At 33.9% G+C, this 24878-nt stretch overlaps 1 protein-coding gene across 2 annotated transcripts in view; it reads right to left on the reverse strand.

Annotated features, from left to right (window-relative positions):
• The window catches only part of Synd (protein kinase C and casein kinase substrate in neurons protein Synd), a 161777-nt gene that overhangs the window by 128768 nt on the left and 8131 nt on the right, over nucleotides 1–24878 (reverse strand). For both annotated transcript variants that reach the window (XM_068766939.1, XM_068766938.1), the window contains exon 2: nucleotides 5265–5357. The gene's annotated coding sequence lies outside the window, so the exon portion shown is untranslated. The remainder of the gene's footprint in view (nucleotides 1–5264; nucleotides 5358–24878) is intronic.

Genomic DNA, 24878 nt, shown 5'->3' on the forward strand with positions numbered 1-24878 from the left:
CAGAACTCGTAGCACTTTTGTGGATGATAAAAATAAACCGTCGCTATCTACGATCTAAAGAGTTAAGAGGTCGTGATAATGTTTCAAAGTGCGTGAAACTGTTAGATTCCAATACGATAGCGGGCAAATGGTCTCGCACATCCATCACACAGGCGCAGGCGCGCGCCGGCTCTGTTTCCGCCGCTTGTGCGTCTCCGTCCGACCGCGACTTCTCCGCACCGCGAGATAGCCTGATTTGTCCCACTTAGGGTTGCTAGGGATGTACCAAATACACACACAATCTTAAATTCCTCACAAAAAATTAACACTATTTTTTTTAATTCGATATAGCCATAATTATTACTTAATACATTGAATTGCAACTACAGCATAGATAAGAACAAGAATAGAGGAATGTTACATAGAGACGGAAATTAATAACAGAACTTTTTTTGCTAAGAATTAATGAAAATAATTGATACGCTACGTGACGTATTTACTTACACTGTTATAATTTTTTAAACACAATTTCCTTTTTTCCGTACAATAACATTCTTGCCGTTAGTATATCACATACCGGGCTACATTCTCACGCCACTTTGGGTAATTTCTGAAATTTTGACATTCATTTATATATTTATTTTCGTAAACATTTTGCCATCAACATAAAAGATTAAAGCTCTTCTGAAACTTGTTTATAATCATAATTGGACGTGCGCAATGTAGTTGACTTCGGCAATATAACACTTAACCTCGTTTTGCAGCGTGAAAAGCGTAAAGGTGTCAACCTTGTTAGTGCAGGAGTGAGTATCTCAAGAAAAGAACTGTTAAATGCTCTAACCTCTAAGTTTTATAGTCATGTAGAGAAAAAGAAATAGGAAAGCGGACTATTTCATAAGACGGGCTAAAACACTAGGAGGAATTATAAATATTATTACATGCAGTGTACATATATTGTAATATATAATAAACATTTAAGAAAACTGAAAAAAATCATGTTTTTATTATACGTCTATAAGAAAAATTAGTCAGTAAAAAGGATATCAGAAAGACGCTGGATGTCGGCCGCTTGCAAGCGGTCCCATTGGAAATCTATGTCCAGAAATAGACATTCTCCTTCTGATATGGTGATGATCAAACCACTCCAAAATCTAAAAAGTTACACTGATGTAGGTAGTACATACAATTCTATTTAGTCAAAAGTTTGGCTACCGTCCCTGTTGCGAATCCAATGTTTACTTTTTGAATAAAATTTTTAATGACACATAATTTTAAGTTACCTTTTTTTATTTGCCAACATCATTGACTAATGACAAGCTGATCACAAAAATAATAAAAACAAATTTATTGCATGGTTGTAAGTTTTATGTTGGGTGGCAGCCCTGAATTGACACGACACTTATTCATAAGGCACTTGCGGGGAGTGCAACGACCCGGCTTATTGGATGATTGTGTGCCATCTAGCAATTGGAGACAAGCGTTTCGCCTTTATACCCGCTAAATGAACTGGTCTATAAGCAGCTCTATTGCAAACGCTTTGCCGGTTTATAATTGAATGATGACCTTAGCTCTCTGCACCGACTGCCCGCCACAAATACAATTCGATCTATTTTATTCAGGATAAGCGTAGAACATTTGAAACCGTGAAACTAAACAGAAATTGATATACAGTAAAAGCATTGAAGGGAGCAATCTAAACCTTTAAAGATTTAAATTTATTTCCTGTTAACCTGTATAAAATGGTTAACTGAAAAATGTTACATTAACTTATTTTTCTATTGAAATGCAACAGACGGATAACTTCTAGCAGACCAAAGTAAAAAATATGTAATTTTAATACGTGGTAAACCGAATTTTAAAAACGCTTTGTCTTAATATATATCATTACGTTATTTATTTATACTTTATTGTACACCAAAACTCTACAATAAAAAACGTAACAAAATAACCCAGGTAATAATTAAAAAAAGAAACCATTTATACACAGGTAGAAGAGACAGTTTTATTACTCGAAACGATCTCTACCAGACAACCTTTGGGTGGAGAGGAGAAACATGAAGGAGAGGGCAGTTTAGGGTGGACATAATAAAAAAATAAACATTGTAATATACTACAAATTTAAAAGTATAGTACACTTGCACCTATACCTACGTTATTTACAGCTTTTGAAGCTATTTATTTTTAGTTAAGGTATACCATGAGCTATAAATTCACCCCTGAAATTTGTACACCGATAGTCAACCATCCTGTATAAAAAAAGAAAAGAGAAGATTCAGGCGAAATAAATAAGCCCAAATTAAGAAACAAGTCAATGTCACATCGCAGAGAAGTAAAATGACTCGCCTTGAAGACAACTGTAAAATATCGGGTTGTCAAAATTTAAGCACTTGCACATATCAGTCATGACAAGATGAGTATTAAATGGTTTTAAATTATACTTCCGCCGGAAGAGAGAATATTGAATTACTGGATAAGTTAAAAATATTATTTCAACAATGTCGTAAGTATCTTTACATAAAGACAATACATGAATCGTTTTGTCTTCTTAAAGAAATAGTTATTAATATAATGAAAATGATTTGCTGAGTAATTCTTAGGTGAGATATAATGACCTTACGTGATTTGCTAACTCATGAGTAAGTAAATGTAAAGTATAGTGATCACGTAATCAATATACTTTTAAATATGTATGCAGTAAATTAAAACAAAGATAAAATTGAAATATAAATATCGTACAAATTATTTTAAGGTCAATGTAACTTAAACATTTTAATTAGGTTTAGATGACGTCACATATGGTTATTTTGAGGTTAATCAACGGATATGACGAAGAAGATTCTAGAAATCGCTGACTTTAATGAAAGTCTGAGATGCTCGTAGATAACTTGAATTCAGACATCTAGATCGTTACTACGCGAGGATTTCATCTTGGAATATTACAACTGCACCTTAATGGAGCATGTGCATATAGGACTGACCATAAGAGAAGTTGAATCTAAACGAATGATAAAAGGTAAAGCATACATTATTAACAGATGCAAAATCGTAAATCCGGAGTACGTTCACATTGAAATTGCTACTCGAGATTAAGCATCACACTAGACAGCGCCAGACCAGATTGGGGGAGTCCCATGTCTTGCGAAGGGCGTCTAACGTCAGACATGATGATAATGCGGATGTGGATTACTGCTTATCTACTATTTTTAACAGCAAAACATGCGTTTAGAGGACTATAAGTCAAAATTAAAAAGATGAAAATGAAAGCGTATATATATATATAGATTTGAAACCAGATAATCTAATGACACTGGTAGTTTTAGCTTCAACAATAAGCATTAACCCTTTCCTCTCCAATGTCGAGTGTCACTGGACACAGATTTTGTTCCACAAGCTCCACTGTCGACATGGTGTAATACTTCTTTTTGCAGAAAATTTTAAAACAGGAAAGATTTTTGTTACTAAAATGTTTGAATCATGAATGAAACATATTCTAGAATCGCAAGATACTATAATTCAATTAAATTTTATCGATGCTACATAACAGCCTTGGAGTGGAAAGGGTTAATGTACTTATTGTAAAATCTTTATATGTTATTATTTTTTTATAGCTCATAGGCGAAAGCATATAGCCAGAATTACACCGCCTTAGGCCACTACAACTACGCACAGGTCGCAAGGCACTAATTTACAATCTATTATTTGTCCATTAATTTTAAATTGAACAAAACAATGATTATGTTTGGATTGTGTTTAATCGTGTTTTGATTGAACTCAATCATGATAAAGATGTGTATTGAAAGAAATTATAGAGTAAATAATCGTACTAGGGAAATGGCGAGACGAACCATTTTCCTTATGTCTCATAAGAGTGTGATCAACAGAATTTTAAAATTTTGATATATCAATGGTCAGAACATTTTATCAGGCCTATAATTGCACTACAAAGCTACCAAAACGCTGTATCGCGCTAACTACAGTTTCGACGCGAACGTTGCCGGCGGCTTGACTGTACGGAGCGGCCGATATCTCCCCTCGTCCACAGGTACAGTGGTTTCGGTAGCACTATACTCAGGAATATGTTAAATAATGCTTACTCGCCTATCTCTGGTTTATTTATATCTACATATAGATCCAGACCGGTGTTTCCCAACGGTGGGCTCACGCCAAAGTGAACTTGACAGGAGTTTCACACTTCCGTTTTAGTATAAAAATTAGGTTACATAGAGTTTTAGAAGAATTTTAGAAAGGCTAAGATGAGACATTGCACAAAATAGGTAAGAGAATACTGATCTACACAGTTTCTAGCAAAAGAGAACTGCCACTAGTAGAATTTTCAAATATCCGCTATGCACACTTTGAGATATAAGATAAAATTGTTTATGTCTATTATTTTTTTAGTGACTACACTTCATAGTGTAATAATAGCATAACAGCCATTTCACACAAAGTTTGGTTCGTACAAGTCGACCTAATTACGAAATCTCCAAACACGAACCAGATAGACTACTACGAGAACGTATTCAACATTCAAAATATAGATTAACAGAACAAACGTTAATTTCTAAAATAATTTTGAGGTACATTAGCAATTGATATTATGCTTCTGTACTCTGATGGTCATTAACAAAAAAACTCTTATTAAATATAAATTCAACTTGTGGGACACGTGTTTTGAGGCGGCTGCCAGATTTGGATATAGGGATCCTATAGTGTTAAATAAATAAATATTTGCCAGAGAATTGTGGTTAATGATTCAGAATGCAACGATTTGCGCAAATATGACACTCACATCACGCATTCGGGGGACTCCGGCTCGAATTCGAGTGCCGGTCTGGCGTTAAAATCAGGAAGGAGTCAAAAGCCTCCCTGATAGGCGGAAAGGATACTAGGGAAGAATTCCTCTCATACTGCAAGGAAATAATTAAAAAAGTGATCCAAAAAATAAAAAAAATAAGGAAAAATTTAAATAGACAATAAGAAAAAATGTGATAAAATGTAACTCAAAATGTGATATAAAATGTGATAAAAATTTAAACGAAAAAAAATAAAGAAAAAATGTAACGTGTAATGAGGAAGGAATGAAAGGTCACAGAGTAAAAGGGAAAGATAGCAGAAATGTGGCATGAAAGAATAGATTGAAAGAATATGTGAAGAACGAAAGGAGAGAATGGAAATAATAAATAATTATGTGAAAAAATAAATTGCCCGTAAAGTCCCTGTCCCACCAAAGATAGGGGTACGAGAGGCCCCCAATAGCGGGGGCCATAAAAAAAAATGACACTCACAAGCACGAAGAGCACGCAGCGTGTCGCGACGCTCCTCTCGCACGAGAGCTAGCGCCGTCTCATGGATACACCTTGTGGCCACAGCACCGCCCCCTGCGTATCAAAACATATATCATTATATTCAACTATTATTTGCATTTAAGAACCAAGGTCGCACGAATAATTACTAGCTTGAAATGTCAATGGGCGGGGCACATCTCGATCGAAGGAGCTGATAGGGTTTCGAGTGGCGACCACGAGCCGGCAGACGAGACGTGGGTAAACCCCACCAGGTGAACCGACGATATAGTTACTTCCACGGGAAATTGCTGGATTCGAGCAGCGCAAGACAGATTATTGTGGCGATCTTTGGGGAATCTTTTGATCTTTGTGATTCTTCAGAAGTTGTCCACGCTTGTGATTCTTCAAGAGCTGTCCACGCTTGTGATTCTTCAGGAGCTGTCCACGCTGCAGGCTGCGGTTAAGGCCACGGGAAGTCGCTGAACGTGAGCACCGATCATCTTAACAATCTTTGAAAGAGGCCTATATGCCTTACCTATATACCAGCTAACATGACGATGTTCACTAGCATTTAAAATTGTGTCACGTTAGCATTTTAATATTCATACAGTTACAATGAGGCGATACTAGAACAATAATCTATATTCTTCGTGTAAAAACATCTCCCGAACATAAGTGACAATTGCGTTCGTCAACCAGCCTACCAAGCGTGGCAAGAATCTGTACACAAATCCTTTATGATATGACGTCCACCCCACAAGAGATGCAGACCGCTTCCAACATATCAGAATTTCATGGTAGACATTCAGCATTAAACGTTCTAAGCTAAAATGATGATGATGAAACATAGGCTCTTCCCAGAGACAGGATACTGGTATTGAACAGATAAATTGGATAAGTGAATATTCACACGATGTCTTATCATTGTCAGTTTGAAGTCTATTAGTCTGTGACAATGTTGTATAACTTATTCACTTTCCGTAGTGAAAATCGAACTCGCAACCTACAATCTTCAGTTGAAGTCCTCAACCATAACATGCAATATTAGCTTTAAATATTTTAATATAATTAAAATACACATCAAGTTTTACTTGTAAATAAATATCTAAAAACTGCAAATAACTTAAGACAAATGCAGATAAACATGAAACGAACGTAAAGACTATAAAATTACAACTTAAGCTAATCGAGAAACAATGTATTTTAAGTACAAACAATAATGACTTTAAACACCTACACAATAAGGTATTAAATATAAATGCATCTACAGTACGTCCTTACGTAACTTTGCGCACGTAAGCCGAGTGGCCAGGGATTATGAGAGCTACCGACAGGGCCGGATCTTCACAATGGACGGCCTTGAGCGACCCTCATCTCCGCAGCCGTTCCTGCCTACCGCTAAATCGTACACGCTAATCGAAATGTAACTCTAAACATATTACATTAAGGTTAATTTTGCGATAATATAAATTATAAACATAACAGAGATTTCAATGCAGGTTTTTAAGTGATTACTAGAAAAGAGCTACAGTTATATTAGCACACGAATTCATTCCTTTGTTAACTTAGCAAGCATTTGCACTTTAGAGATGAAAGTTAGACATTTTATATATGTCCGTAGCTATGAACAAGATGTTCGTAGTAAATTCAACTACAGTTTTTTTGCAAGCGACTTCATATTGTGTGTGCCGATCTACAGCCATTTTTGACATTATTTTAATATCTGCGGAATATCTTACAGTTATGTTTTAAACGTTCGCTGTTATTTAATGTAACATATGGTAAACCATATCCATAAACAAATGGTTTCAGAAATAACAAATATCGTAATGATAAACATTAAGAAAAATCGTTATCAAAATTCGGATTACTACACAATAAAGTTATTTATTGTTTAGTGGCAGATTTTGTACATTTAGGCCTCACGCATTCTTAGAGAAAAAAAATTATTAATTTAACATATTTTACAGTAATCAGTTTTTTGAAAAACATGTAAAATCTTTAAATCTTTTTTTAATAAATGGCATAGCTCAATAAAAACTAACAACTATAACCGAACACCTTATTTTACAATACCTTCAGTTGTTTGAACAACTTTCGTGATGCAAGCTCTATCTATCGCTCAGGAGACGTTTTTAACAATTTATTTAATGGTGAACTTAATGCCTTTAGGCAATCTTTACTGGGCAACCCAAGGGAGAGGGATAATTAGTAAACAAGTGTGTTAATGTTATAAAAGTTAAATAGTTATATGAACATTTGCTAGTGGGTAAGGTAATGTTACTTTCTTTAGTTAAATTCACACGACTACGTCTATAAAAGTATTTATTTCTAATACAATATATTTACCGTCGATATCAACAACCCTTTGTCAACGTATATATATTTTCAATGCCGTGGAGGTAAAAATCAAACGGTGCTTCAGTAAAATATGTCGACAGACGAAATTACTTTCCGGTCGTAATACATGGTAAATACTATATTTACATTTCGTATAAATGAGGTTTGGCTCCAAAGTTCTCTGGATAAATTTAACTCGAAGCCGGTTAAAATTTTAACACAGCTATGCAAATATGTTTATCTATAACTACGACGCAGTTGACGTTACAGCATCGGTTGGCAGATTTACCTGCACATAACGAGGCCATCGCATCGTCGCAGTTTAATTGCTAAGTAATATTGCGCTAATGGGCGCTATGAATAGCATCGTTTAAATCACCAACTAATTACGTTGAGTGCGTTTATTACCCACTTAAATTATCTGCTTTTTAAAGTTGAATTTACGTGCCTTAACCTTTATTTGAAGTCAGACGATGCGCAACTCCTCAACTGCTACAACTTTCAAATCAGAGCTCACGAATTTAGAATCTAAAATATCATCGTCTAAGTCGGCAACTCCCAATCTGTAATAGGTGTAATCGTGCATTTACCAGTCGGGGTACGATAAAATTATTTTGTTAATTGCGGACGTAAATAATTTAAATATTTTACTTACATACATACTTTACTATAATATATCTCGTCTATAATATGCAGTTAAAATAAATCTTATAACTTATTAAGAGTGCTAGACTATGAGAATTAAAACAAAAAATGGTACCAATTTGGGAATAAATATGGAGTTAAGGTAGTAGACTCATCTCTTCTCATAAATGAAAAATTTTAATTTAAAAATATACCAAAAAAAGTTTGGGGAACACTGATTTAAACCAATCTGTTGGCGAAGCTGCAAAGCGAATAAAAAATTGTTTCATAGAAGATAAAATAGTATATATACATGAATAATATTGAACTTATTACCTAATTGATAAAAAAATCTGTAATCAAATAGAAGTATATAATATGTACCATAATTTACACATACTTTATACATATATACCATATAGCGTACAACTAAAAAGAATTTTCTTTAATTATTTCACCATTCGGTTTTGAAATTTCTTTTCAAACATATAATAAAATAATTTTCTTGCTGGAAATTTTAAAAATCCATGCACTGTTATCATTACCGTCAAGTTAACTGATTTTCTAGTACAAAAACGTGATACCGCGATGAGCAATAACTGTACAGTCGGTAGATCAAATTCTTCGACAGATCAATCACCCGAGCGGTGGCCGCCAGCGACCTCAGAGGCCACAAAGCCTCACGGTCCGCTGGCGCGCCACCGCGACGACCGCAATCCTGTAATTGCATTACCTAGGTCTAGGTCCAACGATACGCTAAGTCGCGTGCGCGACTACCAAGGTCCTGGCATTGTTACATAACAATACGTGTGGCAAGGTAAAACAGCGAATTAAGGTAAAGTGGATTGGATTATCTCTATTATTATCCACACAACATATTTTTAAAATATTTTTTCTTATTATGACGCACAGTACTTTAGATGTTGATGAAGACGGTTACCTGCTTATACACGGCTCCATAAAACATGTTGAAGTTGATGAAGTTATTGCTGTTAGCCCTAAGGTTTTTACAGCTTCATCAGACATGAGTTCATGGAAAAGAAATGTCCGTGTACTATACTAAAATTAAAATAAGTCATCGTATTTCAGATTCTGCTGGCACGAAGGTGTGAGGGAAGTTACCTCGTCATGTCGGCGAGAAAAGCCTAAAGATATATGGTAGTGGAAACTGACATGATCGGCCACGACCTTCTGTCATGATGACACGGCTAAGTGAAGAAACTAAGAAGTTACAGCCGAAGGAAGCCCTGCATGACAAAGTACCGAATAGAAGGGTCCTGCAACCAGCGCCTTCCAAATTCCTTTAGCGGGTGGACGTCTTACGATATGTTTACTGATGTTTTCTACTTTTAAATCTTAAGGCACCAGAAGTCACCTGGCCAGCTCACTGGCCCTTCATTATTGTCAATCCGCTGGGCTATGTCAGCTACTTCCGTTCCACATATCTCTTCATTGCTAATTCGATCTCTTGAGGAAAATCCGAGCATACCGTTTCATGGGTCGTAAAGAGAGTTTGAATGAGATTCAAATTGAAAGACCACGTTTTAAATGCCGTCTCGCTTTAAGCAAGCAAATCAATATAATACAATTAATACAGTACAGTATAATACAATGATATGAACAGCGAACACAATTAGGGCCTAGTATAAGGCTTACAAAATTTATTTTTACTGTGACACAAATAAGGCTTTGCTATTACCGCGATTTCTGCGCTCATTTCCTTCTATAACTCAAAATACCCACCAGTATTTTAGCTAACTGTAAATGATATTTAGTCTTTATTGCAAATAAAGAACTTTAAAATATTAAGCCTGAATTAAATATATTATATTGAAAATTGACATTACATAACAAGTCAATTTCATTGATGGTCACTATTAAGAAGAATAAAGGAGGTGTTTGTTTTGCTGAGCAGTTTCTTAAAACGAGGTTTTAAATTGAAAATGGAACTCTCATCTCTTTCTCTACATTTATATGCGCCGACGCAACTCGGTTGTGACGTCGTAGATAGGCATTGATCGCTTCTCAACGTCTCTTTAAACCCTGGTCTAGAACATAGGGGAATGCCCAAGCAATGTTGTGTAATATCTACTCTATGAAAAACATAACAAATAGAGCACATCTCTCTAATATTTCATCATATTTATACATATATATTTAACAACCATACGCGCCCGTTACTATTTCTCTAGCTCAATTATCTTGCAACAAATTTTATATTTACCATCGGTATATGCTAGGTATAGACGCCTTGTTCGCGGCGCACCTGGGATTCGTCTATCATCGAGCACAGACCAGATTTATATACAGAATTCCTAAACTAAAATAGATTCCATAGAAACACCTTTTTGTATTTTGCTATCCATGTATTTAATTTTGTTTTCGTTTACCTCTAGACTACGCACTGACCTTATGTGTTTATTATTTTATGGTTTTCATTCCGGTAGACTTCTCCTAGCAGTGAATACATAATTAGCGGTTACATCAAATTCGTGCTAGTTACTAATTAACATGTAATGTGTTATACAAAAAAAAATATAACAGACAGAGGCTTTAATTGTCGTGCTGCCAGCCTTTTTTGGATGGTCTTCTATCACGTACATTTATTTAAGAATGGTCTACTAAACGAGCAATTAACCTGAAAAACATCACCTAAATATTACGGTTTTTTATATGAATACAGAAAGATATTCAAATTACATAGGATACAGCACATTTGAGATAACTAAAGTCTATTCAATATACAAAAAGACAATACGACTATAATGTTAATTTCTTTCATCTTAGATAACGATTAAATTTAATATTGGGTTTTGGTATTTGCACAGTGAAGTTGAGTAGGTAGCCCAACGGTAGGGGACTTTGACTTGCGATTGAAGGTCGCGGGTTCCATTCCGGAGATACAATCTTATACAATTCATACTTTGTGAATTAATTGTACAGAATTGCCACTGCACACAAAGAAGTTTCCAAAGGATGGGCAGCAGCGTCCTCTGCGTACCATCATACCACACTGCGATCGTGAATTCGCCTGCCAAGCGTGGTGATTATGATATATTTTCTCATAGATATTATTGGGGGAGGAATATGCCTTGCAGTGGGCGTCTATGTACACCCCATAGACGCCCACGAAGACGAAACGGCAGTAAAATCATAATTACGTATTTTGTCAGAGGTCGAAGTTCATAAAAAGGTTAAAATTGTGAAATAGGAACTCAAGCAAAAATAAATTACACATGAGTATATTCCTTATATGAATTTCAACAAGATGGAGTATCTGAAATTCTATTAGAAAACTCACGAGTCCCGGGTGGCTTTATCCATATATAGTAACCCATAAATCTTCAATTATTCTAATTGCGTAATAACTATTAATTACAAATTAAAATCGCATAATATTAATACCATAAGAAATTTACAAAAAACAACAATAGACAAAGAGCAACCAACGCATAGCTTGCATGCATTGCATTGCATGCTTTATAAAAAATGAAACATTTCCATACGACACACAGACGACACCAGCACTAAAGTATAAAAAGCCGAGATAAACAAAAAAAATTAGGTCAATTAAATGCAAAGTAATAACTACAAAGTCGAGATACGGTTGTGTATGCACGATCGGGGTTAGCTATTTATTACGTTGAAACAAAACATCAAGGTTCTAGTATCAATGAAAATATTATTTTTTCGTTGAAACATCTACTTATCATCGTCATTTTTAGCCGCAGGACTTCCACTACTGGACAAAGTCCTCACCGTCCGATTTTCAATAAAACCTGTTGAAAGCGATCTGCATCCTTGGTCTTCCGCCGACATTGACAAGGTGGTTTCTCCACCTTGTGAGTGGACATCCTATACTGTGCTTATTGTTCCTGTTGCTGTCAAGCCTTGTTTTTATTTCCACATCAACATAATAAATTTCAAATGTTAGTTAGTCGTGTTAGTATGATTAACTTATTAATCTAATGTTAGTTTTTTCTTTGATGTGGATCCCTATTTGTGAGAACGCCTCCTCTTTCACTTTCTAGAATTCCCTATTTTTATTAAAGGTCATTCAATTGTGCCCTGCTTTTGCAACAATATCATCAACATTTTGCTGGTCTACCGACATTAGTTTTTCCTAATAATCCTTCCAACGAGTCTCTTCACTACTCTCTTTCCAAACATAATACACATACATAGGTAAACATAATTAATTACATACAATCGAAAGTGATAGTATAGTAAACATCCCTATTAGATGACAACGAAAGTAATTATTAACGCGATGATAATTTACATAAATTAAATATGTCGAATATGTTCACATTGTAAAATGTATATAAGTTTTTTTAATACGTGAATTAAAGGTACTCTGTATTTTAACATTTGCAACAGATTTCAAACCCCATTTTATCACTTTTATAATCGCCTTCTTATTTTTCTATGGACATTCCAAATTAGTCAAATTGTCCAAATCAACGTTTACGACAAGACGTACTTCTTTTTCATTTGTCTATTTTAACCCTTAATAGCCTGATTAACGAAAGTGATTTTTTTTAATATAACTGTGTTTGCTTGAGGGTCTAGATGAAGGAAAAGATAGATTTTTTTTGATATCGTTGGAAAGAATATTATACAACAGTAAAATTCGTACAGCCAACCTATTAAAAAAACTAATAGTAATGTGAACATTCGGTTTAAAAAATTGGTATCAAAATTGAAACTAGGCTATTAAGGGTTAAATGATTTATTTTCTTTTTAATGCTTACATTACTTCTTTATCTATTTAAACCTATTGTAATTTTATGTAATTAAACGAACGTAAAGATTCGGTTCCACTGACCGTTCATGATCCCGTTACATAAAGGCACGTTCTAATACTATGCTCTCTGCCCTGACCGCTCCTACATCCGACAATCGCCTGTCCAAGCGTGTCGAATGCCCGATTTATATTAAATTTGTGACATCTTTACTGCCATAATTTATTAAACTTAACTAAAGCCGGAATAGATCAGCGTGTTGCATAAAATTTGATGCAGAGTATCTGTCTATTAAGAATTTTTATTTTCAATATGCGCAGCAGTAGTAGCAAACGAATAGACTTATAATAACAGGGCAGCCAATTTCAAGATCATACGACTCATTACATAACTTTGTGGGATTCTTCCTATGGTCGGAAGGTCTTGGAGGTGATAACAACACGAAATCTGAAGTAGAAGTGTGTAATTCAAGTTTCGTCCATATTTATATCGATGTATATAAAGAATTATATTTCTGTGGGATTCCCATTTTCGATGCGCCTCTGTCGATGACGTAATGTAATTCCTACAACTTATTGTACCAGTCCACAATTATACAAGTGTAGTCACTTACATTCTAATGAAATATTGATCATTACTATTAATACTAGCTGATCCCGCAAACGTGGTTTTACAAAAAAAAATAAAGTTTTTAATTAAGAAATAAAAAATAAGAGTTGATCGTAGAGGAGTGAAAATTTAGGGTTGTATGTATTTTTGTATGCTGTATCATAAAAAAATAAAAACAAAAAATTTTGTCTAAAAAATAAAATAAAATTTAGGGGTGGACCACCCTTATCATTTAGCGGAATGAAAAATAGATGTCGTCCAATTCTCCACCCTGGCCGATATGCGCGCTAAGGTCCACGAAAATAGGTCGAGCTGTTTCGGAGGAGTTCAATCACGGGCACCGTGACACGGGAGTTTTATATTTTAGATAAATGAATCGAAATGTTTTAATAAGGTAACTAGAAAATCTCACTCTTCTTTTCAGCCGATAGATGAACACTGCAATACATAGGCCTCCACCTAGGATCGCCAAGATGATCAGTCTTGCGTTGCTCGCAACCAGCAACTTGTTGAACTCTGTTGTCGGTACACCTGATGAGGGTTCTTGCTTGCTGGGTGTCGCCCGAACAAATTGGATCCTTTTTTAACAAACTGGTTCTCATGAAGGAAAAATTACGAGGAAAAAAGTAAACACAATTTTCTTTTCCTACACAAATGATAGAGTAAATTAAAATCTATTAATATATGACTAACATTTGACACAAAAACCAAGAAATGCGTGTTAGGATGTAATCAAACAAAAACTTTCGTGTACGGAATGCATTACAGTGAAAATATAATTACATTATTAATAGTCCGGCGCGAACGAAATAACAAAAACATTTTTATTTACTAATTGTTAAGATCTAAAACCAATAAAATGATCGCAATTAAATAATTTTTATTTATTTATTTTGGATTACGACCCGCCAACAACAAGACAATACAAAATCTGTCATAGTAGTTAATACAATAATAAGACTTCATCCCACTATATCAAAAAAAAAAGCGCCAGTTGACTCTTTTGTACTAGAGCTAGGATTACCAGGACATTAAACCTCTTTTCGAATAAAAAATTGAGTTATAATTAAATTTAAAATCTACAAATTATTGTAGAATTGCCTTAATAGTCTTCAAAGATTGTGGTCATATTATTAAAAGTTTTTGATTATCATCAAAATAAATTTGTATATTATAATGAGTGCACTAACCCAGCCATTAGCATACGTATAAATAAAACAGGATAGGCATGTGTGCAATAACCTGAAGCACAGCTATCCGCTATCCAAGTTTGTTGTACAAGGCTGCCTAGAAAGTTGCTTACGTCGATTTGCAATTTTAATTAATTAGTATAATTTATTTTTCAACGGAAGTTGATCTTCTTGAAAAACTAATTAAATGCTTTGTGCGAATTGTATTTTGAACTCGCCATTGCTCGCAATATGTGGAAAGAATTTAAATACTATGTACAAAACTTAAAGTCGTTAAAAACAATTCTTTTTTGCGAAGTTTTCACATCGATTTTTCAGACGATCGATACATAAACATATACAATTGAGTTCAGTAATCAACTATGAGTTTTTGGTTACCTTATTTATAAATTCACGACACGTCCATATAAATATCTTTTTACTTAAATTGATCAAGAAACTTAAACTGATTTTTTATCAGAAATAGATTACTTGAAATAATCGAAAGCCGCCATATTCTTGAATAGAAAAGTTTTTAGATTATTTAATCAACCATTTAAAGAGTATCTTCGTAGTTAGATAAGTTTTTATTCTATCCCTTTTTGTAACAAGAGGAAATGTTGTGTTCCAAGATTACATACCTCAACCTACTATGCTGGTAGTGAAATGACTTTATATGTCGTAATAGTCGTGTCATTGAAGTTATGACTAAAACAAGTCAGCACTTTGAACATTTCTGGTCTCATCTTAATCGCTAAACAAACAATAAACAGACCCTTTAAATAAAACTCTACATTCGATAAATCTTCCATTTATTCTAAGAAAAAACATTGTGTAATTTTTTTCAGCGACTTTTTTGGAACCGGACTGTCACTTCTGCTCAAATGGAATTTGCAGGTTCCAAGGGATTAAGATGGCAGGGCGCAGAGGGTACCTAGCCTAAGAATTCTTTTAAAGTAGCGAAGTCCAAGGGTCCCAGGAGTCGCAGCTTGGGAAGCTATTTACTACTATTTCAAAAGATTTAAGGCCACCCAGGGTAAAAGCTCTTTGATTGCAACAAATAATAAAATGTAATTAAAATCGATAAATTGAGTCAAAACTGTGGTTTAGGTACGAAGATGAAGGAAGGAAGGTGATGCACGGAGAATGTGAAAAAAGAGATTGTGAAGGACAGAAAAAAATTGTAATATATGAGATCGTAGAGAATAAAAGGAGAAAGTAAATAACACTAAAATATGTCACACATGGCAGGGGGGAACGGAGGTCCCAAAAGGGGGAGCCATGTAAAAAAGAACGCTCCATGGAGTGACCAGGCACTGGGTCTCCCGCGAGGGGACCTCGACTTGGACTGTAACACACACGTCGTTAAAAAATGTTCATTTATGTCTTTAGACAGGCAAATAAATAGTTCTTAAGTTTACGCGACAGCGAACTGTTTTTTTAGTAAAAAATATGGAATATCGTAATTTTAACATAGCGTTTAATTTCTTATTACATATTGAGTAAGAAGGCGTGTACAGTAAACTGTTAGGTTGTCTGCGCTGTATTTACGAGTGTCTTATTTATATCTAACCTATTTGCGTGCGCCGGTGCAACATCCTATGCGTTGCAGTCACGCCACGTATGCATAAATACAGGCGAGCGTTCATTAAGGTATTGCTTATATGTTACAACTGTAGACTTATCTTCATTTTCAATCGCCCATCTAGCTATTATCAGATTTATACAATTCAAGAGTTCACCAATTCTCTTACTAGGCTTTCAAATCATTATTTCATATCTTATACATACATATAAGGTAAATTATTTAGAATGTTTTTAGGCGAGGTTAAGTGTTGCTCAACAAGCAGATCCTTGGCTAATTAGTTGCAATGCTAGTTTAATCTTTATTCGTATCTCTGGTATTATTTAATTAATTCATCTTTCATAGGTATCCTCAGGTAATCAGGTATTTCAGTAAAGGCTTATTTAATAATATATAAATATCCTTATATATAAAGAGTAATGCAAAAATATGTTCAAGTTTTTGGAGGACATAAAACATACAATTAAGAGGTAGCTGGTATCAAATTAATAGAAAAAATTAGATTTTTACGTATATTAATAAATTATTTTCGTTGGCTATGTAGCAATGAAATAATAAAGAGGTTATATATGGCCGGTTGTATTTAATATCTTAGCTAGGTGGCTCATAGCTACCAAAAAATGGTCACCGATACCGACAGTACCTAAGCAAGGTATTCAAGGTCCTAATATAACCATGGTATGGTTATATAATAACATTAATAAAAGTAAATTCAAGAAATCGCACCCTACAAATGTATCAAACTAAGTGTATTAAGTATTTATAACATTAATAAAAGTAAATTCGAGAAATCGGACCCTACAATTGTATCAAAACTCCAGCTTCTACAATAAAAGATACATAAACTTGTTAGTTTTCGTTAAATTGCGTAAATATCTTAAATAACATGATGTTCTTTATAAACTGAAAACGCGCGCTGTTTTCACAAGAAAGATGCTGGTGTGCATTTCAAACGAACGTTCACAGCGCAAGGTATTTTAAATATTTATGTTATAAGTAAACAGCATAGCTTTTTCCACCAAGAAAGATTTTAGGCCATATATAGAAGAGTGAAATGATTTTTTTTTCCCGTTCAGCGCAATTGTCGGTTTGTGTAAAATTCCGAAATGTATTCATTTATTTCTTCATATCACTATTCACTTTATTTAGGCTTCATATCACTTATATGTTCTTTTGCTTCCTATTATACACTTCTGTATATCAAGAAACAATGCCCGAAGAATTCATTTATAGAATGAAAGTAATTTCCTTAATAATGGCGTCCTTTAACTTAAAATATGATTCAAAAAGCTTAGTCAGATTTTTCCTTGTGATCAATATTACAAGGTAATTTGTATAATAATACAGTATCAAATCCGATCCCCAGCAAATTACAGGAAAAAAGATTACGATGGTATGGCCACATTCAACGGAAACCAGATAACCACGTGGTAAAAACTGCCTTAAGCCTCCCAGAATTCCCAAGAGGGAGAGGGCGTCCAAAAGCTACGTGGTGGTCTAATATCAGAAAGGAACTGGAAACCCTTCAACTTGATGCAGGAACAACTCAGAATAGAGAGGCCTGGCGCAAATTGATAAGGAGACCCGACCCCAAATAAAGGGAAAAGGGAAGGAGGAAGAAGAAGAAGAATACAGTAATAAGAGCAATTCGTTAATATGCCAAAAATGTTATAATTTATCGCGTGATAGTTTACAGGAATTGTAACGACAGTTTTTTTATATTTTATTTCATTTAATTATTTAAACCTTAAAATACAAAGAAACTTTATACGCAAACAAACACTTCTAAAAAAAATCGAATTATTCAAATCTTGATATTCAAGGAAACTTTTTACGCATACAAAATTTCTAAAACTCACGTGATGCAATTTATACCATATACGCTTTGTTTCTTTACCTGTCATCATAAACACTTTCGGAGAGTATTTTAGTTAGTACTTCAAACTTCGTTTTGGATTGCAGCAACGATTTAAAATCAACACTATAACATAAGATACTAAAATGAACGAGATTTTTTTTGTGCAGCTGAGACAAAAAACACAATGGGGCGTGTTTTTTTATATGACTTGCCTCTACAGCTGCACAGTCTCTATAAAATCTTTTAAAAGCAACGGAGTTTGGCCACTGACTATTAGAACATTTTGTTTGTAATTTCTAACATTCTTAAAACAAACCGAAAGCTTATATTTAAAATTTACTATTTATTTGTGATAAAGATATAATTAATCGGGTCCGCACCGAAGCCCTCTCGTCGAGTCAGCGGTTCTAGAAGAACCTACTTAACACCACTTGACGTTTTTAACGACATAAAATTTTAACGGTGCATATTATAAGGTGACAACAAAGTAATAATATAGGTTTAAAGTATATAAATGGAACATATACTATATGAAAGTTCACATATACGGAGTTCACAAATAACAGCATGAAAGACTTGTAACAAAGAAATCCACCGCCAGTGATAGTTTATTCTGCAAACGCAACCTAAATGCTGCGCTAGATATCGTGTTTCGTGAATTAAATAATATATATTATTAAATAATATATTTAAATATATATATAAACTAAATAGCTTTACTATAATTTAGTTTTTTTAGCAAATCCCATATGGGTTAAATCAAAACTAATGCAACGAAATCTACCGGACGAAATAGATTATGCCACCGCAAACGTAATGTTAGGCTGAAATTTCTAATTCAAATTCTTATAAAACATTGTACTGAAGTGGACAGTATTACAGTTTTATTAAAAGCACCTAATAAAAAATTTATTAATGATTTAGAAGCAAATCCAGTAATCTTCGTTCATTGCAAATTTCCGAAAACCGCAAAGAAAAAAAAAACCTCTCTATAGTTTTTGAAACAAATTCAATTGTAGAGTGGTACATGCAAATCTTGCTGCGATTGCGAAATAAAATTACAAAATAATAATTGTGTCTATGTATGTATAACAAATATATATTGTTTCTTTAGGATTCTGTCTTCTGCAAGGTATCTCCCTCAAAGATCGCCACGATAAATGATTTAAAACCAATTAATCTGCTAGTTAATAAAATAACAGACATTTTAAAATTGATTAAATCACGTAAGACGTTTATCTACCACTACCCTCATTAGGAGGATGCCGTAGTAGTGCGGAGGGAAAGCGAGGCCCTAGCGCGAGGTCACGGAGCAGACGCTACCTTCTCCTGCACTAATTAGATTTGATAAAAGGTCGTTTCGCACAAGCCAATTAAAATTAAAATTAATTTCCGGAGATGTTGAATTTGCGTAACGCTTTCAAGTGTGTTGCAATATAGTATCCTCACCTCGTGTCTGGCCAATAAAACAAATTGTGCATGTACTAACTCATTCCCGACAATACAGTACAATGATACAGTATAGATGCACCATTTCAAGTCCCAATATACAATGATCGCGTACAGGGTGTTATACAGGATTTAAATTAAAATCTTTGTAAATACACCTGTTGAAGACCCTAATCGTCTTATCACTTAAGGAGAAACATGCTTCGCGTATATACAACAGTTGCAAAAAAGTAACAATGATAAATAAACCTAACATACAGGGTGATAGGTTATTACAGGTAAAACCTGTAAAACAGTCAATTGGAATGACACAGGTCAGTAACTTCTGTAGAACCTGTAGAAAAAGTACAAAATCTACCGGAACAGATGGTATAAACAATTATTAATTATAATCGGTAGTAATCATATTTTGAAAATGCTTCGTATGCATTTCATTATTTATTATTTCTGAAATTGATTTTTGGATACTGTATCCCATACATTAATTGACAGCCATTGAGGTACATAACCTGTACAAAACTTTTACCAATTCAGGGTGTCTATAAACCTTTAATACATGACAGTTAACGATGAATTGTATAGCTAAAGCTCAAAGAAAACTTATCCAAATAACGCTTATACTTTGAAAGTCCAGCGATAAAAAATACAAACCAGTCGACAAATAAAAAGAATCCCATGACTCCCTCATACCACTAAACATATGATTAATCTTTTTTTGTACGCTCATTCAGCATAATTCTTGTCAGATTGTCGAACGCACAACGCAACGTGTTTATAATACCGGCTCCGAGGCCATTAACATACCTCAGAAGTATGGCCGGACAGAAATAGAAACTATACACGACGACAAAGAGTCTATTTTCACACGATTCATTGTTAAACGGCGTGTGCGAGCGTACGATAAAAGCAACGGATACGAAATGTGGAAATCGCGCACTGCAATACGCGAGCCGGCGGCCTTGCGCATCCTTGGGGTGTGCGATATACAAATAGCTCCAATCTCGAACGTTCCCAACAAAAATAAAACAAACGCAACGTTTCGACCAGAACAAATCCAGTACAAATTTAAACTTATTTCTTCTATTCATATCTTACTCGACCATCTTAGATTCTTATACTAGACAGTATACACTTACCACAAAACTTATATATCAATGTATATGTAAGAAAACATATAAAAAATTGGAAACAAATTGATTGGTTCATTTGTCATTAAAAATCTTTACAGCTGTTACACCATTTTGAATCAAACTGTAACATTTCCAATCATACATAATTTTTTATTCTATTGGAATAAGTCAGACCAATAAATTCTAGCTTTTGTCTAGTACAAAGTCCGCAAGGACAGATAGAAAACAATAATTAATTTTTATATATGGTAATCCGAATTTTGAAATCGTTTTATACGTATAACGTTTTTTAATTATTTTTCAAAACGAAAGACTTGACTATATAGGTATAACAAATTAAATAACAAAAAGACGGTAACTTCAAATAAAATTACCGTCTGCTGGTTATGATTTGATATCTGTTACGTCATCACAACTCCCCGCTAAATGCCAAGAAGGCAGCGTCGCTGTAACTTGAAACTAGCTTAAGCGAGGATCAATGCACTGCACAGGGAAAGTACTACGTCTCCCCTTACTGGATTGTCCATGTTACGTATTACGTATTCAGAAATACTACTTCTATTTCCATGTTTATTAAGTACTAGTGTGGTCCTCCGAAAGACTACGTACTGTTGAGAGTTATTTGCCTATCACAGTTAATGTAAATAAATAAAAAGAATTAAAGAATGAACAATTTTTATTATTTTAGTGTCTTAGTAAAATACGTTTTTTAATATTTTTTTTTGCAAATAAAATATTCCAATTCATACGCTGCAAGACACGTGATTTTATTTACAATGTATTGTTTTATAAACCATATAGTTTGTTTCACTTGATGATGTCATCTAGTATATGTCATTTTCTTTTTTTTTTGCGTCAAATGAATATGAGCTCCCTATCTGGCAAACATTTGACGTCAGGTGTTTTTATTCACTCGACAGAATTCATTTTCCACGCAATTTTTCCATTTTTTTCACCCCATAGAAACTTTATTTCGCATTTCAACGAAAATTAATATTCCAGAATGTTACACTTGTGTAGAATATTTATATATATATATATATATATATATATATATATATATATATATATATATTACTAGCGATACAAATTAGAATTAATTTAAAAAACTCACTCAATTCTACCGACACGTGATCGCCACAGCGAAAACCTTTTAGACCCCATCTGTTTGTTACTGAATAAGAGTACATATTTATTTTTTTAATTTAGCCACATTATGATCCATTTAGAATCATTTACAGTGGAAGGTGAAGAATGCCAAACGAACACAAATTGATCTAAACTAGAAACACGTTGAGATCTCTTATAATGAAATCCAAACGCGCTCCAATCAGCAAAAAAAAAAAAAATTTTTTTTAAGAATGTATGCATTATTATACATAATATGTTACAAAGCTGGTAACAATGCGTGCATACGTATGTATTTGTTTATATAAACGTTTACAATTAAACTGTACATTCAATGTTAAAAAAAAAACCTACTTCTTCACAACATAGTGACAAATAAATGTTGATTTAAGGAAAACTACATTAAATATAACACGGAATTCAAAATAACTCTTCATTTTAAAATTTTAAATATAAATAAATTGAAACGCGTTTAATTTAATTGCATGTTATGTTTGTAAAGTCATTACACACACAACACCACTGCGCAGGTAAGTTAACATGGCGCTATCAGTGCGTTACTCACGCGCTGCGCATATGCTACGCATGCGAATTGTCACACTCTGTGCTTGCTGTCAAACATATTTTATTTACATCAAACTCTTTTTTGACTTCATCCAACGTGTACGTTTTTTATCACGTAGCGATTAAAAGTAGCAATATTGATTTTAATGTTGTATACTTATGAAATAAATTTTCACTGTACATTCATTTTAATATTTATGTAATAAAAATGAAATATTTACATTTCATAAATACTTCTGTAACAAGGCTTTCATTATCACTTACTTGCACGCTTTATGTTTTCTCATCTCATAAGATTTTTAAAAGTTGTTGAATTTGTCCCCAAATTTACCATCGTCATCGTCGTTTCTGCGCACAGACGCAAAAGCCTCAACCAAAAATATATCTATGGGGGTAGACCATAATTGCTGAGACGCTGTTGCCTATTGTCTTAAAATTTGTGTGTGAGCTGTGGTACTCCTTCAAAATTAAGGAACAAAGTATAAATTATAAAATTATATCCCGGGAATCGAATCCGCGACCTACGATCACAAGTCTCAGTCCTCTACCACTCGACTACCTTGGCTTAAATTTACAACATGTCACATATTCATATGATTATTTTTGCACGCTTCTTTAAGGAACGTATCTACCGTTTAAAAGAGTTGGATGGACGTGTATATATATATATGAGATTTTCACTCAATAATAGACTTTATGGAATACGATCTGCGAGAGGGGTTAATAAGGAGAAGTAAAAAAATAATACTTTCGAATGAGTATCGAAATGTCATCTAATATTTGGGTTTCGTATATTTTAAAAAAGAGAACAAAAATAGAAATAAAAACATTCTGTATCTTTCTGGTCAAGGACTAGCGTACAAATGTAGAACTTCGCATTAATCTACGAGATGACGCTTGTCATTGTAATGAAACTTCCTCATAACATTTTTCTGAACTTGCTGAAGTAGAAAGTAAAGGACATAGTTTTAAATGCTTCGTATCTGTTTTATTTGCTTATTCATACGTACTATTTTGTTTCAAATAAACTTTTTCTTCACAAATATCGCGCTAAAGCTCTTAATAGCATTCCATTCAGTTTCAGTAGAAAAAAATACATAGCTCTTAAAATCGGCTAATAATTACAGCACACAGTATTAGATACAAATTTCGGTACGAGTAATATTCAAAATTTTATTTTCTTTTAACTCCATAACATAACAGATTTTAAAGGAATGGTCTTCAAGAAAGCACTTAATAAGTCAAGATATAAACTTAATACAAATACACAAAAATACTTGTTAAAGACGACATCAAAATAAACTCACGTTTACGATCCCCGCGCAGCTGAACAAAGACGCGAACAAAAAATATTCTACAAGTAAATTCCAAGCGAGCCGGCACGCGAAATATAAAACAGGTTTTAATGAACGACGACCAAGGGACGACCTAGTGTTTTATTTTACAAACATATATTATAGTAGCCAAAAGCAGATAGTTTCTCGGCGTATGCCCGTAACACAGATAATATGGATATTGCCTCATCATGGCTTTGGGAGGTAACAGAGATTAAAGGTCTGGATAGTTTGGAGCTATTAAAAATGTTCACTAAAAAATATTTCCTACTAGCAATAATATGTTAAATACAGTTTTTACTTTATGACGTAAGTGCTAACCCTTGATTATAACTTAACCTTTAGGAGGTTTTGCATTTCATAAGCCACTGAAAATGTTTACTAGTCTCCTTCCATCATCTGCCTTGAGTAAGTTCTTAATTATTTTGGGCATATTATCAACAGCTAGTTGTTGGCAAAGAGCATGCCGAAAAAGCACGAGATTGAAGCCCGATACATCAATGATAGATCATATTCACCCCACGCGTGCCACTAAAAACACTAGCGTTACAAATTAGAATTAATAAAAAAAACTACATGCTACACCACCTATATGACACTGTATATAGTGGTGCCAAAGTGGACAAGTCGGGCGCGGTAGCATGATATCATATGGCGGAAGTCAAGGAAACGAGTACATGATCTTCAGAATTAAGGAGAACGACGCAAGGAGGATTAAAAGTTGAATTTATGCGCTAAAAACTTTTACATTAAAATAGCGAAGGTGTGGGCGCGCACTGTATCTATTGAAACCTTTATTTTGGGAAAGAGCATTAACTTCAACTGTTAATAGTCATAATGTAATAGGACGACGTAGAGACTCAACTGCCTGTAATCTGTAATCTCTACTCAGTACAATTTAGTGCTCATTGACCTACCTATTGGAACATAAGATTTTAACAACTCAGACGTATTTTAAATTTAAAACCTTTGCCTTCTGTAAAGGACACCTGTCTTTAGTTAAAACAATTGGTATTCGAATTAACAAATCCTTTGACCATGCGAATCACAAGAACATACGTTCTATTATAATGTATTTA

Source organism: Battus philenor, unplaced genomic scaffold, assembly GCF_028537555.1.
Source record: "Battus philenor isolate CCGP_79_NKW_IND1 unplaced genomic scaffold, ilBatPhil1.0.hap1 SCAF_22, whole genome shotgun sequence".
Classification (NCBI taxonomy): domain Eukaryota; kingdom Metazoa; phylum Arthropoda; class Insecta; order Lepidoptera; family Papilionidae; genus Battus; species Battus philenor.